The sequence below is a fragment of the Notothenia rossii genome (assembly GCF_949606895.1).
Source record: "Notothenia rossii genome assembly, chromosome: 8".
In the NCBI taxonomy this organism is placed as follows: domain Eukaryota; kingdom Metazoa; phylum Chordata; class Actinopteri; order Perciformes; family Nototheniidae; genus Notothenia; species Notothenia rossii.
In genome coordinates this window covers 34,438,407-34,455,512 of record NC_136906.1, presented here as the reverse complement: position 1 = coordinate 34,455,512, position 17,106 = coordinate 34,438,407, and positions in this window count along the sequence as shown.

The window sequence follows — 17,106 nt, the reverse complement described above, 5'->3', positions numbered from 1 at the left end:
TTAACTTCTTTTCTCCCCAACATTTGTACTGTTCAAGGGACTGACATTGACATTGAAAGGGTCACTACACATATCTAGGTTTTATTATTGATCAGAACTTATCTTTCAAGTCACACACTGAAAATGTTGTTTTAAAATTAGGTTTCTCCTTTCAGACAAGGAAACATTTGATCTCTGCAACGTTTTTACCAGTATTGGATTCTGGTGATCTGCTTTACATGAATGCCTCTAACCAGTGCCTAAAGAGTTGGATACTGTGTACCATTGTGCATTATGTTTTATTACATATATATATATATATAGTGAGTTTGGAATAAATATGCACTTTATGAAAATTATTAGTTGGTTACTGTTAGTAAAAAACAGTAAGGTTAATACTGGATGTTTGTTACACTTGGATATGTTTTCTGTAACACTTGTAACATAATTATTCTCCAGTTTATGCATTTGAGTGACTTGCAGTTAATGCTCGACATTCAATTCAAAACCTTTATTTATCCAGGTAAAATCCCATTGAGATCAATGATCTATTTTTCAATGGAGACCTGCAGCAGTAGGTTCCACATGAAGACATAAAAACATAAACAACAGAATAACAAAAGGACATCATACAGCAAAAAATACAGGGATTACAATTTACATATCTATCCACATGTACAGGTATCAACAGCATCTGACTGTGGAGCATCCAACCAAGCTTTAAAAACATGTAGTGGTACCAGCTTGGTAATTTTACATTCTTTTTGCAGACTGTTCCAAGTTAGTGGAGCTGCACATCTAAAAGCTTTCTTCCCTAAGACAGTCCTAGCACTTGGCACATTTAATAAAACCACAGCATGAGATCTCAGGCAATAAGTACTTTCAATTTGCCGAGAGATCAGGGAGCAGATATAAGATGGTACTTTATCCAACATGGCTTTGTAAATGAAAAAGTACCAGTGACTGAGCCTCCGTACAGTAAGTGATGGCAAAACCGCCTTGGTTTACAGTGTACAGTGATGCGTAAGTGCTTTACAGTTTGTCACAAATCTCAGTCCACTGTGATAGTAAAACCTTATTGTGGTGTAATTATATATCCAAAGCAGTCAGAAGTCAGAAAATCATTAGTGATGTTTAACCACTCATAAGACAGCCCATCAAAATGAACACATTGGGACCTTTCAGAGAGGTAGTTCATCTTCTACATATAATAACGGACAAAGTAAAGAATGAAGTGTAGGCTATGTTTAAATGTTCGGAATTTGACCGTGTATGATGGTCCTCTTGAGTTGCCGTACAGCCAATGGCGTACAGCCATTGCTCCGTTTTCATGTTTTTTTAACATGTTTTTCAGAAACATTTTCACACGCTAGGAGCATAGGAATAATTCAATTTGGTTCGTCATGATCTGTAGATGTGATTTGCCCCCGAGCACCCCTGGGTAAATTACCGTACAGCCAATCACAATGCGTACAATGCGTGACGTCATTGGTAAGAGACGGCCCCCGAACACATATGGTACCCCGAACACATCTGGTACCGACACCGGTAATAATTTCTGACACTAGGCAAAATATTTTCAAACTGTTTTCAAACTGTTTTCAAACTGTTTTCAAAACTGTTTTCAAAACTGTTCAATATGGAGTCAGATCTAGCTGTACTTATTTTGGTGTTATATAATATGTTTAAATTATTTTCCCGAGGTCGCAACAGGCCCCCTCGAAGAGGGCTTCATTCTCCCCGCGCATCTGGATAAATTGCGCAGTCTGCTCCTTGCTCCCTATCAAAACAAAATTGTTGCAGTAAGATTTGTATAACAAAAGCAGTTAAATAAATAAATTAGCTTTATAATGAATCCCAACAATATGAAAACCAACCAGGGTTTAGAAATATTTTCACTTCATATTATTTTATGTATGTAATATAAAGAAGACATCTCCAATTGCCCGTATATTTAAATACACAAATTAAATAGGTTTACTTTTCTTTCATGTCGTTTACTATTTGGGTGAGTACATTTAAAAACGAATCCAGCTGAAACCGTTGTAGCCGTTGATGGCACGTTATAAGCCAGGGGTGGGCAATTATTTTTTCCATGGGGCCACATGAGAAACAAAAAATATTGTGGAGGGCCGGGCCAAAAGGCTGAACTCAATTCTGCATAATATTAATTGTATTTCTTTATAAAAAGCAGTAAATAGCATTGTTTTGACACGCTGGTAAGAGTATATGTTATAGTTGAGCAATGAAAAAGTGAGGTTGCCTTACAAAAAATGTAATTTATTCAATCAAATTTCCCAAAACAATGGTAAACAAAATGTGAACGTTTTTCACCATTTCTGACTCATATTAGTGAACATTTTCAGTCACATTCACTACAAAACACATTTTGAGTTTCATATACTGTTGGAAAGTTGTGTAAAGGTTCTTAGCATTCTTAAGACATCACAACATTGTCTTTGTGCTCCAAACATTCAGCAAGATACATCATATTGAACTGTCACTGAACATCACTGAACTGTGATTTTGAGAAAAGGCTTCCAAAGAAAGTGTCCCAGTTCACTGCTAGTTGGTTCCTTTACATGCCTACATTTGTAGTCTAACCACCTCATTTGGTGTTTTTAAGTTATTTTTTCTTGTTCAGTGAGAGAAATCTAGTCTCTGCTGGGCTTTAACGAGTGCATCGAAGTCAGGTTGAATGTCTGAGGTGGAGATGCGAAGCACAGCTGACAGATGATCATCAGTGAGAGAGGATCTATACCTGGATTTCATAAACTTCATCTTTGAAAATGTTTGATCACATATGTAGGTAGAGCCAAAGAGAACCAACATCTTCTGAGCATGTCTCCTCATGTTTGGAAAGTTCTCCTCCTCGAGAGAAGAGTAGAAATCCAGCAGAGATCCTGACTTAAAGCGCTCTGCCAGTACTGCATCAGACTGCAGGTCAATGAGTTCCAGCTGAACATCACTGGGTGCATTATCCATACTGCAGGTAAAGGGAGAGGAAATCATGAGCATTTCATCCTCGATTGTTCGGAGATCTTCAAATCGCCTTGAAAACTCACCATGCAATGCTCCTAACATGGATGGATTTCATGAACAAAAAGGCCCTTGCCTTGCAGTTTGGTGTTCAGTTCATTCATCAGTGCAGTCACATCAACAGCAAATGCAAAATCTGCCATCCAGTCCTCGTCTGAGAGCTCTGGGATGTCTTTGCCTTTCTTCTCACAAAACTCTTGAATCTCTGCTTTCAGGTCCCAAACTCTTTTTAGCACTTTGCCCAGGCTGAGCCATCTGACAGCTGTGTGGTAGCTGATGTCACTATGCTCAGTCTCATGCTCCTCCAAAAGTGCAACAAACTGTCTGTGATTCAATGCCCGTGCCCTGATGAAGTTTACTATTTTAGTAACAACATCAATAAAATGGTGAATTTTTAGCACTGACTTGCACAACACATGTTGGTGTATAATACAATGCAAAAATACCAATTTCTGATCTGCGTCGATTTCAGTCACTTTATCTTGCACACGTTTCAAAAGTCCAACATTTTTACCTGTAAGATTTGGACAACCGTCTGTTGTGACACCTGCCAGTCTGTCCCATTTCAGTCCCAGCGTGTCCATGCACGCATTTACCTCCGTGAACAGATCGCTCCCTGTCGTCGTCCCTTTCATCGGCCGCATTGCTGCCAGCTCCTCCGTAATCTTGAAGTCCGGCGTTATCCCACGGACAAATACGAGTAACTGCGCTGTGTCGCGGACATCACAGCTCTCGTCCAAAGCCAAGGAGATAAAGTCAAAACTTGCCACTTCATGTTGCAGCTGAAGCTCCAGATTCCCCGCAATGTCCTCGATCCTTCTCGTCACGGTTCGCCTGGACAGCGGGACTTGCTCAAAGGCTTCTTTTTTTCAGGGCATATTAGTGCTGCAGAGTCCACTAAGCACTCTTTGACAAACTCCCCCTCTGAGAATGGCTTACTGTGTTGAGCTATTTTGTGGGATATCACGAAGCTGGTCTTGGTTGCTGCATCCTTGGATGTGTGAAGCTTGGTAAAAAAGCCTTGCTGCTTTTGCAGCTTAGCTAGCAAAGCGTTCGATGTGCGCGCCCTTTCAGCATCAGTCAAGTTTTTGTATTTCTCCGCGTGTTTCGTCTCGTAATGCCGACTCAAATTGTAGTCCTTGAACACGGCGATCTGCTCCCCGCAAACTAAACACACGGCTTTACCTCCGACTTCAGTAAATAAATACTTAGCAGTCCAATTTTTGTTGAAAACCCTACATTCGGCATCTACCTTTCTTTTTTTAGCATCAGCTGACATTTTTGAGCGCTAAAGTCGTCTTGTGACAATTATCCAATAACGCGCACGTCTTGATTTGGCGTATTGCGTCATTATGTACGTGAATAAAAAACAACTTCAAAATAAAAGCATTGCAGCTTTAGTCCATGCATGAGGTAAAATTAGAAAATATGTTTATTTTGTAATTTCCAATTAACCTTACACGGGCCGGTCAGAGTCAACCAAAGGGCCGTATGTGGCCCGGGGGCCGTACAGTGCCCAGGTCTGTTATAAGCCATATCTTTTTTTTAAAACTCATTCGTCACAGTCACCCGTTGCATCCTGGGATATGGTACACCGCGGAGTGTACATCAGATGTATCTCTAAATCTGGGGAAAGAAGGCTGCATTTGCGGGCCGCATTCGGAGGAGTCTTGTCTTTTTTTAAAATTGGGACAGCCTTCGTTTGGCGGAAGTGACGTACGCGGTCTCCGAATGCATCCTCAGGAGGATGCGGCCGCTGAATTGGGACACAGCTATAGTACCCCGAACACATCTGGTACCGACACCGGCACTTGTGACTGCAGCTGGTTGCTAGGTGCCGGGGGTGGCAAAATGTAGGGGTAACTGCCGGTGACGTACAAGGACATGCTGCATAGACCGTCTCATTTCTTGGGTCCTCCGCGGGCTGCGAGGCTGGGTCCTCAGGAGGACCCAGCCTCTGAATTGGGACACAGCTCCGGTCAAGTAAAGCTAATATGTGTTTAGCTAGCTCATGCTTTAAAAAGATATGTAACTACAACTGATTTACTTGCAATAAACATTAAAATATTGGAGTCATGCGGTGCAGCACATTACCTGCTTGGCGAAGTCAGATAGAGAGGAGGTTGTAGCCGATGTCCGGTGCGTTCATGGTCATCGGATAATAATCGGTAGCATGGTGTTCACTTACTACGTGACCGCACAATGTAACCTACAGTAATTCCACAACCACATAAATGGATTAACATCGATTTAGCTGGGCAACAAAAATAAATAAATGAATGAATCTACTGGTTTCATCATTTGAACCAAAAGTGGTGCATTTTGCACTATTTTTTATCTCTCTTTATTTATTTTCTTATTATGTCCTATTTATATTATGTTGCACTGTTGGAGGAGCTCGGGATCTAAGATTCGAAATGCCAAAATTACACTGTAGCTAGCATCTGATAACAAAAACCCTTGAACCTTAGTGGTGTTTATTTTTCACGGAGATCAGTTGCTAAGCGATCATACAACGTCACGTCCGGTATTTCCACAACAACACAAATGGATTAACATCGTAGCCTTTGTTTCTGCTAAAAGAGGTGTCGACCAGCTAGGGCCACAAGAAAATCGGCGAAATCGAGTGTGACGATTAAAAAATAAATTAAAAACATCTAATTTTGACAATAAAAACCGACCAATAGGCGCGGTAGACCATTTGCTTGGCACTTCCGGGTATTTCTCCATGTTAACAATACCGTGTAACTGTCACGCTTGAAGGAGATTAACATCGATGTAATACAAGAATGTAGCCTTTGTTTCTGCTGAAAGAGGTGTCGACCAGCTAGGGCCACAAGAACATCGGCGAAATCGAGTGTGAGGATTAAAAAATAAATTAAAAACATCTAATTTTGAAAATAAAAACCGACCAATAGGCGCGGTAGAGCCTTTGCTTAGCACTTCCGGGTATTTCTCCACTGGTTAACATGGGTTAACAATACCGTGTAACTGTCACGTTTTGAAGGGACAAAACCGTGACATATTCACGTCTCCCAGCATGGTAAAACGTCACATGTTCACGTCTTGCCGTGATACCGGGTTGAACTAAAAATGTGAAATCACGTTGGTAAGGGTGCTTTTGGTAACGTTACTCTCTGGCTGCAAGGGGTTAATGTTACCGCAGCTAACGTTCATATATAATCTTGGTTTTGTAGACGCTTTCATAGTACTTTTCCCCCCGAACTAGGCAGATGGGGGGAGATTTGGTTTCACACCAAAAAGGATCTGGAACTAGTCCCTAGTTTGCGCAAACTTTATTTTCACCCCCAGATAGTCTCTGCTAGCGAGTTAGTACTTTCCTGAGGAGGAAATGGTTCGTGGGTGTGTCGGCCCCACTACACCGCAAACAGCTTCACGGCGTATACTGCCGGCCGGAAGACCCCGGAGTTGGGGACTGGCTTCTACTGAAGCCTTCCGAGTAAATCGACAGAAGCGCCAACACCTCCTCATCACTCCACCGCTCCCATGTATTATTTTGTGTTGCCATAAATTAGTCAGAAATTGTTAATTTGGCCGATACACCCACAAACCTTTTCTCCCCAGGAAAGTACCACCTCTCTAGCAGGACGGTCTGTTTATCTGTACTTGAGACATTTAAAAAAGACATGTCATATGTATTATTGCTACTTAAACATTATATTACAGTCTTAGTTTCGCCAACACCGTTTATAATATGCAATAAGACAAAATGTGTCTATGATGTATTTTCGATCTTTCCAATCCAGACGAGAGAGATCTGTCCCCGTCTGTGTGCGAGGGGGCGGGGCAGTTTATACACACGCAGCTGCTACATGCATCCAACACACACACACACACACACACACACACACACACACACACACACACACACACACACACACACACACACACACACGGTGCAGAGAGAACTAAGCGCTCCGAGGTGTGGTTAAATGTTACCCGTCTTGAGGTGGACAATGCTCTTTGCCAAATGTGCGAAATCATTTATTGCTTTTTGCTATAGAATATAATCATTTAATGTCATTATACATGAAAGAATTAAGAAAAAGCTTCTCCCTTTTTAAAAGGTACCATCAAGTGCAATAACGTTTGAGCATGTAAGGGCACACAAGCAATTTGTCTAAACATTTAGCAAAAGTGCACCACATCCAGTCATATTTAGGCTCTGTTTAAAAAAAAAAAAAACGTTACATTGTTTGTCACAAAGGAGTTTGTAGGATTTTGAGTCATTGGCCTAACACAAGTTAGTAATCATTGGCAATCAATTACCTTTTTTCGTTTACAATTATTATTAGTTTTAATTTCTGCTTATCTTTATTTGTATTGCAGGTTTTGCTATATGTTGGTGTAATGTGGAATAGAACCTTACTCACAATACTCCATATTGATGAGGTAAGTTATATATTTCACATGGTGAATGTATGGTGAAATGCCTGTACTGTGCACATCGAGCTGATAAAGAGCAACATGATCATACATTTGAAATGGTGTTTCTGTCCATCTGATAAGTCCAATATTCACTAACTTTTAGCTCTGTTTATGCTCTCCACCAACTCCTTAGTAAAGTATTTGGCTCTTTAGCTGCTCAATGTTCTGCTTTCTTCACCAGCTATTCTCTAACTGTCTATTTGATTGTCTGAAGAAAACAGCTGCTGCTGGAATTGGGGTTTTCACTTTATACCTCAACATTTTACCCATTGTCAATTAAAAAAAGTATTAGCAAGGTTTAAACAACCATACAGCTTACAGGTCTAGTTTTGATTCCTTGCAATTACCTTAGATTAATAGAAATACTGGTTAGAACACACTGTACACCAATACACATCTTATCATGGACTTGGTTAATGAGGAGGTCAAAATTAGAATCTATCCTTTAATTATATAGTAGATACAAAATATCATTACACCAATGTCTGAATGTGCTCTTTGTCTTGTTTTGTTTTTGCATAACAGATACATGCTGAATTCCAGCGCATAACAACTATCCCACTTGAAACAGTCTTCATGGCGCAGTTGGACAGCCATCTACCTCAGCTGACATCTGTCTTCCAGAAGAAGGGAGGAATTGTTGGCCAGAAACTAGCCAAACATCTGGCGATCTTGCAAAAGGTAAATGTGTGTATACTGTACACTGTTTTATACAAATTGTCATATACTCTGTGGAGCAATTTTATGAAATGTACCTGTCTAGTACTGTATAGAGCCCCATGTGCCTCAGAACAGCCTGGATTACTTGCCAGATGCAAGAATGTAGTATATGGTAAGTCATTGTAATTGCATTTGTCAGTCACATGTGGTGTTTTAAGATCCTAGTGTCAGGCATCAATTTTAGATAATTATGTTTTACCTTATAAGGAGCATGAAGGTTGAGAATATGTATATGAATGTTGATATTCATCAACAGACTAAAGCATTTCAAACCATCAGCTTGGTTCTTTATACGATGAGGTTGGCTTTATTCATTATTTTTCTTATTGTCCAATGGAAAGACCATAATCAACAATGTCTTAGTCCATCTGTCAATCCTCTCTGACTTCTGACACTCAGCACAAAGCTTATTGGTTCCTACCTAAATTTTTAAAAACACCTCACACATATTTAGTTTGATTCAGAAATATATACAATATGACCAGCTTTGTTTTAAGGGATTAAAAGGTATGTGAGCAATATTACAAAAAATGTATACGATAAAGTATGTCATTAAAATTACATATATTGAATAAATACATGTTTTTTCTTTAAATATACAGGACATCGAAGGAGATGACGTCACCAGAGACCTGCAGAAATCTACCATGGGTATACAGGACTGTCTCAGAAAATTAGAATATTGTGATAAAGTTCTTTATTTTCTGTAATGCAATTAAAAAAACAAAAATGTCATACATTCTGGATTCATTACAAATCAACTGAAATATTGCAAGCCTTTTATTATTTTAATATTGCTGATTATGGCATACAGCTTAAGAAAACTCAAATATCCTATCTCTAAATATTAGAATATCATGAAAAAGTATACTAGTAGGGTGTTCAACGAATCACTTGAATCGTCTAATTAACTCGAAACACCTGCAAGGGTTTCCTGAGCCTTGAAAAACACTCAGCTTGGTTCAGTAAACTAAATCACAAGTATGGGGAAGACTGCTGATCTGACTGCTGTCCAGAGGACCGTCATTGACACCCTCCATCAGGAGGGTAAGACACAAAAAGAAATTTCTCAAAGAGCAAGCTGTTCACAGAGTGCAGTTTCAAAGCACATCCACAAAAAGTCTGTTGGAAGGGGGAAATGTGGCAGGAAACGCTGCACAACCAAGAGAGATGACCGCAGCCTTAACAGCATTGTGAAGAAGAGTCGCTTCCAGAATTTGGGGGAGCTTCAAAGACAGTGGACTGAAGCTGGAGTCCAGGTATCAAAAGTCACTGTTCACAGACGTGTCCGGGAAATGGGCTACAATAGCCGTATTCCCATGGTCAAGCCACTTCTGAACTCAAGACAACGGAAGAGGCGTCTGACTTGGGCTAAGGAAAAGAAGCACTGGACAGTTGCACAGTGGTCCAAAGTCCTCTTTTCAGACGAAAGCAAGTTTTGTATTTCATTTGGAAGTCAAGGTGCCAGAGTCTGGAGAAAGGCTGGAGAGGAGCAAAATCCAAGTTGCTTGAAATCCAGTGTGAAGTTCCCACAGTCAGCGATGGTTTGGGGAGCCATGTCAGCTGCTGGTGTTGGTCCACTGTGTTTCATCAAGCCCAGAGTAAATGCATCTGTGTACCAAGAGATTTTAGAGCACTACATGCTTCCGTCTGCTGAAAAGCTCTATGGAGATGAGGAATTCATTTTCCAGCATGATCTGGCACCTGCCCACAGTGCCAAAACCACCAGTAACTGGTGTACTGACCATGGCATTACTGTCCTCGATTGGCCTGCAAATTCCCCTGACCTGAACCCCATAGAGAATATGTGGGGTATTGTGAAGAAGAAGCTGAAAGACACCAGACCCAACAATGCTAATGAGCTAAAGGCCGCTATTGAAGCATCCTGGGCATCCATAACACCTCAGCAATGCCACAGGCTGATTGCCTCCATGCCACGCCGCATTAATGCAGTAATCCGTGCAAAAGGATTCCCAACCAAGTACTGAGTGCATTAATGGACATTTTCCAATGTTTGATTGTGTTTTGCTGTTATAAATCTTTTTTTTTTACTTGGTCTGAGGAACTATTCTAATTTTTTGAGATAGGATTTTTGAGTTTTCTTAAGCTGTATGCCATAATCAGCAATATTAAAATAATAAAAGGCTTGCAATATTTCAGTTGATTTGTAATGAATCCAGAATGTATGACATTTTTGTTTTTTTAATTGCATTACAGAAAATAAAGAACTTTATCACAATATTCAAATTTTCTGAGACAGTCCTGTATATGTCATCAACAAGGAGGGTGGAGAACCTGGACATTTTGACGACGTTGGGATTTTTGTTGAAGGACTAATCATTCTGGACAACATTGGATCTGTAGCCCGAGCTTGTGCCATCATGCTGGGAGTCATCTATACACTGTACATGGCTTACCCCAAAGAGCTAAGGTACTACTATGAATTCATTCCGAAAGTGCTCTTGCAAATGGATGGTGAAAAGCTTTCCCCCAAAGTCCTTGGACTGAAGAACATGCCGGACTGTTGGATTTCTTCAGCTTCAGGATCGGGAACCGATGCCATTTAAAAAAAACACCATTCAAACCTCAAAGGTTGGGAAAAGAATGTGGAAATGTTGATGGACTTGGAAGACATGTTTCATGTATTAATGTGAGGAAGTTTACATCCTCCTCAGCTGTTTAAGTCACATGCTTCATGTTACGTGAATTTGTATTGTGCTAAAATGCATTGTTATTTTATAGTGGAAATGGAATGTTGGCGATTTGCCAAAGCTGTTCAAATTATCAGTAAATGCATTTTTTATTTATATACGGTGTGTTTGGAGATAATTCATTACACTATTATACATTATTATTATATTCTATTTAGCCCAACAATATAGTTAATTTCAATCAATATCTTGGGTCAAATTAACAACCCAATGTATGGTTTATATTTAACCCAGTGATATAGTTAATTTTAATCACTAGCTTGGGTCAAATAAACAACCCTATGTATGGTTTATATTTAACCCAGTGATATAGATAAGCAATAGCTCACGACAGGCCGTGGTATGCTCATTATATCACAGCTAAGGGGCGTGGTTTCGGCCCGACGCGAAGCGGAGGGTCGACAACCCCCTTAGCTGTGATATAATTAGACCCTCCAGAAAAACGCGGGCAAAAATCCTTGATTATGCGGGCTAAAATCCTTGATTATGCGATTAAACATGCAGGGTTTTTATGTGATTTTATGCGGTGAAATTTCGGGAAATTGTGAAATATGCGGAAAGTTGCAAGGAGCTGATTGTGGACTACAGGAAGCAGCAGGGAGAGGGACACGTCCCAATCGCCATCAATGGGACTACGGTGGAGAGAGTCAGCAGCTTGAGGTTCCTCGGTGTCCACATCACTGAGGACCTGACATGGACTCATCACTGAGGACCTGACATGGACTCATCACTGAGGATCTGCCATGGACTCTTCACTGAGGATCTGACATGGACTCTTCACTGAGGACCTGACATGGACTCTTCACTGAGGACCTGACATGGACTCATCACTGAGGACCTGACATGGACTCTTCACTGAGGACCTGACATGGACTCATCACTGAGGACCTGAAATGGACTCATCACTGAGGACCTGACATGGACTCATCACTGAGGACCTGACATGGACTCTTCACTGAGGACCTGACATGGACTCTTCACTGAGGACCTGACATGGAGTCTTCACTGAGGACCTGACATGGACTCTTCACTGAGGATTTGACATGGACTCATCACTGAGGACCTGACATGGACTCATCACTGAGAACCTGACATGGACTTTTCACTGAGGACCTGACATGGACTCTTCACTGAGGACCTGACATGGACTCTTCACTGAGGACCTGACATGGACTCATCACTGAGGACCTGACTCATCACTGAGGACCTGACATGGACTCATCACTGAGGACCTGACTCATCACTGAGGATCTGACATGGACTCTTCACTGAGGACCTGACATGGACTCTTCACTGAGGACCTGACATGGACTCTTCACTGAGGACCTGACATGGACTCATCACTGAGGACCTGACTCATCACTGAGGACCTGACATGGACTCATCACTGAGGAACTGACATGTACTCTTCACTGAGGACCTGACATGGACTCATCACTGAGGACCTGACATGGACTCTTCACTGAGGACCTGACATGGACTCATCACTGAGGACCTGACATGGACTCATCACTGAGGACCTGACATGGACTCATCACTGAGGATCTGACATGGACTCATCAATGAGGACCTGACATGGACTCTTCACTGAGGACCTGACATGGACTCTTCACTGAGGACCTGACATGGACTCTATACTGAGGACCTGACATGGACTCTTCACTGAGGACCTGACATGGACTCATCACGGAGGACCTGACATGGACTCATCACTGAGGAACTGACATGGACTCTTCACTGAGGACCTGACATAGACTAATCACTGAGGATCTGAAATGGACTCATCACTGAGGACCTGACATGCACTCATCACTGAGGACCTGACATGGACTCTTCACTGAGGACCTGACATAGACTCTTCACTGAGGACCTGACATGGACTCTATACTGAGGACCTGACATGGACTCTTCACTGAGGACCTGACATGGACTCATCACGGAGGACCTGACATGGACTCATCACTGAGGAACTGACATGGACTCTTCACTGAGGACCTGACATAGACTCATCACTGAGGACCTGACATGGACTCATCACTGAGGACCTGACATGGACTCATCACTGAGGACCTGACATGGACTCTTCACTGAGGACCTGACATGGACTCATCACGGAGGACCTGACATGGACTCATCACTGAGGACCTGACTCATCACTGAGGACCTGACATGGACTCATCACTGAGGAACTGACATGTACTCTTCACTGAGGACCTGACATGGACTCATCACTGAGGACCTGACATGGACTCTTCACTGAGGACCTGACATGGACTCATCACTGAGGACCTGACATGGACTCATCACTGAGGACCTGACATGGACTCATCACTGAGGATCTGACATGGACTCATCAATGAGGACCTGACATGGACTCTTCACTGAGGACCTGACATGGACTCTTCACTGAGGACCTGACATGGACTCTATACTGAGGACCTGACATGGACTCTTCACTGAGGACCTGACATGGACTCATCACGGAGGACCTGACATGGACTCATCACTGAGGAACTGACATGGACTCTTCACTGAGGACCTGACATAGACTAATCACTGAGGATCTGAAATGGACTCATCACTGAGGACCTGACATGCACTCATCACTGAGGACCTGACATGGACTCTTCACTGAGGACCTGACATAGACTCTTCACTGAGGACCTGACATGGACTCTATACTGAGGACCTGACATGGACTCTTCACTGAGGACCTGACATGGACTCATCACGGAGGACCTGACATGGACTCATCACTGAGGAACTGACATGGACTCTTCACTGAGGACCTGACATAGACTCATCACTGAGGATCTGAAATGGACTCATCACTGAGGACCTGACATGCACTCATCACTGAGGACCTGACATGGACTCATCACTGAGGACCTGACATGGACTCTTCACTGAGGACCTGACATAGACTCATCACTGAGGACCTGACATGGACTCATCACTGAGGACCCGACTCATCACTGAGGACCTGACATGGACTCATCACTGAGGACCTGACTCATCACTGAGGATCTGACATGGACTCTTCACTGAGGACCTGACATGGACTCTTCACTGAGGACCTGACATGGACTCTTCACTGAGGACCTGACATGGACTCATCACTGAGGACCTGAAATAGACTCATCACTGAGGACCTGACATGGACTCATGACTGAGGACCTGACTCATCACTGAGGACCTGACATGGATTCATCACTGAGGACCTGATTCATCACTGAGGATCTGACATGGACTCTTCACTGAGGACCTGACATGGACTCTTCACTGAGGACCTGACATGGACTCTTCACTGAGGACCTGACATGGACTCTTCACTGAGGACCTGACATGGACTCATCACTGAGGACCTTACATGGACTTATCACTGAGGACCTGACATGTACTCATCACTGAGGACCTGAATCATCACTGAGGACCTGACATGGACTCTTCACTGAGGACCTGACATGGACTCTTCACTGAGGACCTAACATGGACTCATCACTGAGGAACTGACATGGACTCATCACTGAGGATCTGACATGGACTCATCACTGAGGACCTGACATGGACTCTTCACTGAGGACCTGACATGGACTCTTCACTGAGGACCTGACATGGACTCATCACACGAACAGCATCACCAAAACAGCGGCTCTTTTTTAAATTGTATTAGTCAATGTATTGAACATGTTAGAAAGAAAACAAACAATAATAATAATTCAAGGTTCAAGGTATAAAAAAAATGTATTCTCAAATTGTCTATCATGTTCAAAAGGGGCAAGAAGAACCTTAAAAACGTTTCTGGTCCTAAAATTACAACAGTAATCTTCTGTCTTTAAGCTTTTTTTTTATCATTTAAAAACAAAATGTATTCTGTTTTTTTTAGAGGTGTATGACTCTATTCTAACAATTAATATATATTAAAAGAAAAATATTTAATGGAATTACAAAAAAGATTCTTGTAAAATTACAGATCTTTTTTGGCAAAAAATATGATAGTTAATGTAAACTAACGCTTTTGCAAAGTAAAATGACGTTATTTTCTTGGTGTTTTACTTGTAAATGGTAATTTTCTGTATTTGAGCTTTTCTTTATCATTTTTAAAAGATAATTATTCTGTTCTCTAGAGGTTTATGACTATATTCTAACAAATAATATATGTTAAAAGAAAAATATTTCATGTAAAATTACAGTAATAGAGGCTATTTGTGGTAAGGTAAGTTACTGTTTTTTTTTTTACATGTTATCTCTGTATTTTATTTTACAGTTGTTTTCCTTTTTTTAACGGACATTTTCTGGCGCCCCTGTCGCCAGAACATTTTCGTTTTTTTACAATTTTTTTTTACAGTGTGCAGAATACATAGTCATTCAAACTAGCCGCACCTTTACCAGCTTTGAGAACACTTTAATTAGACCCTCCAGAAAAACGCGGGCAAAAATCCTTGATTATGCGGGCTAAAATCCTTGATTATGCGATTAAACATGCAGGGTTTTTATGTGATTTTATGCGGTGAAATTGCGGGAAGTTACGCAGAATCGCGTTTTTCTGGAGGGTCTATTTAATGATCAATCATTACAAAACATATCATATATATTATTCTGTATATATACCATACCAAATCATGTCTGCGAAGTAATTTTTTCAAAATACCAAACAGTTCATGCATTTTAGCCATGCCTCATTTCTCTCTATTTGCTCTTTTTTAGCCCTGTTTTTGCAAGGGCTTAATCTGTGAAAAGTCTTCTTCGCTGCTTTTGTGGCAGACTACAGCGCCACCTACAGGCCTGGCATATGTACTACAGCGTCTCCAGCGATTTCGAAGGGCAATGGCCATGGCTGTCTCCTCATCCTATCCGGCAGTGGCTCAGTCAGTAGGGGATTGGACTGTGAGCCGTAGGGTCGCCGGTTCAAGTCCCCGACCAGACCTAAAAATGGAGTGTGGACTGCTACTTGGAGAGCTCCCAGTTCACCTCCTGCCCTGCCGTGGTGCCCTTGAGCAAGGCACCGGACAACCTCCTTCCCCCCTCTCTCCCATTGCTCCCCGGGCGATGTGCAATAGCTGCCCACTGCTCCTAGTACTAGACTCCTGGTGCTAGGATGCACTGTAAAAAAACGGTCAAAATCCCTTAAATTAAAGTAAAATACTTTAACTGAAATAAAGTGAATAAGCCATTAATTTACGGGAATCGTACTTAAAGAGTTTACAGGAAAACATTGTAATTTTACAGATGTATCCTCTCTTTTTACAGTCAATATCCTTTAATAAAAGTACAGCACTAATACTTCTACAGGCAAATACTCTAATTTTACAGATTTATCCTCTCTTTTTACAGTCAATAACCTTTAATAAAAGTACAGCACTAAAACGTCTACGGGCAAAAACCCGTAAAAAAACCGGTCAAATGAATGGCAGCAGCGGCTGCCAAACAAAAAACATAAAATTAAAGTAAAAATACTTTAACTGAAATAAAGTCGGGCTGAACCATGCCCCTTAGCTGTGATACAATGAGAATATACCACGGCCTGTCATGAGCTATTGCTTAATTATATGATGGGCATAATAAGAATAGCACCGTAACGTAATGTCAGGTAGTTTATATTCGCAGTTTTCAGGTTAACAGTAGCAGACAGTGAGCCAGAATCAGAATCACTGAAATATATTAGCTGTAATTTGGCCCTTCATTTTGTTTATTTGACAGATAGTCAGTATCTTTCACTGTCAAAATGTATATATTTAACTTTTTTGTTCTGTTTTATTTTCTATTTTGAGATGTTTCTATTTTGTATTTGTTTATTTTCTACTTTTTGTAAATATATTTTATATTGCTGCTGTGATGAAAACATTTAGCTAATTGGGATCAGTAAAGGATATCTTATCTGATCTTATCTGTACCACTTTACAATAAGACTACCTGTGGCGGCTCAATTTCCAGTTCAGTTTGAGTCGCCGAGAGGCTAATCTTGGCTATAAACTGTGATGCGTTTTCGAAGAGAAAGTCCATACTGAAGCAAGATAGTTTTAGGAAATGTAATAAACAAAAACATAACATAGTAACTATGGACTAAACGGTCAACAGAAAAAATGACAGCACAAGCTCACCCTCTGCCATCCGCACAAACCACACCCATGTGACAATTACCGGAAGTGCTCAACAAACAAATAAAAGTGACGGAAACAAATTATAATAATAATAATACAAATTAAAA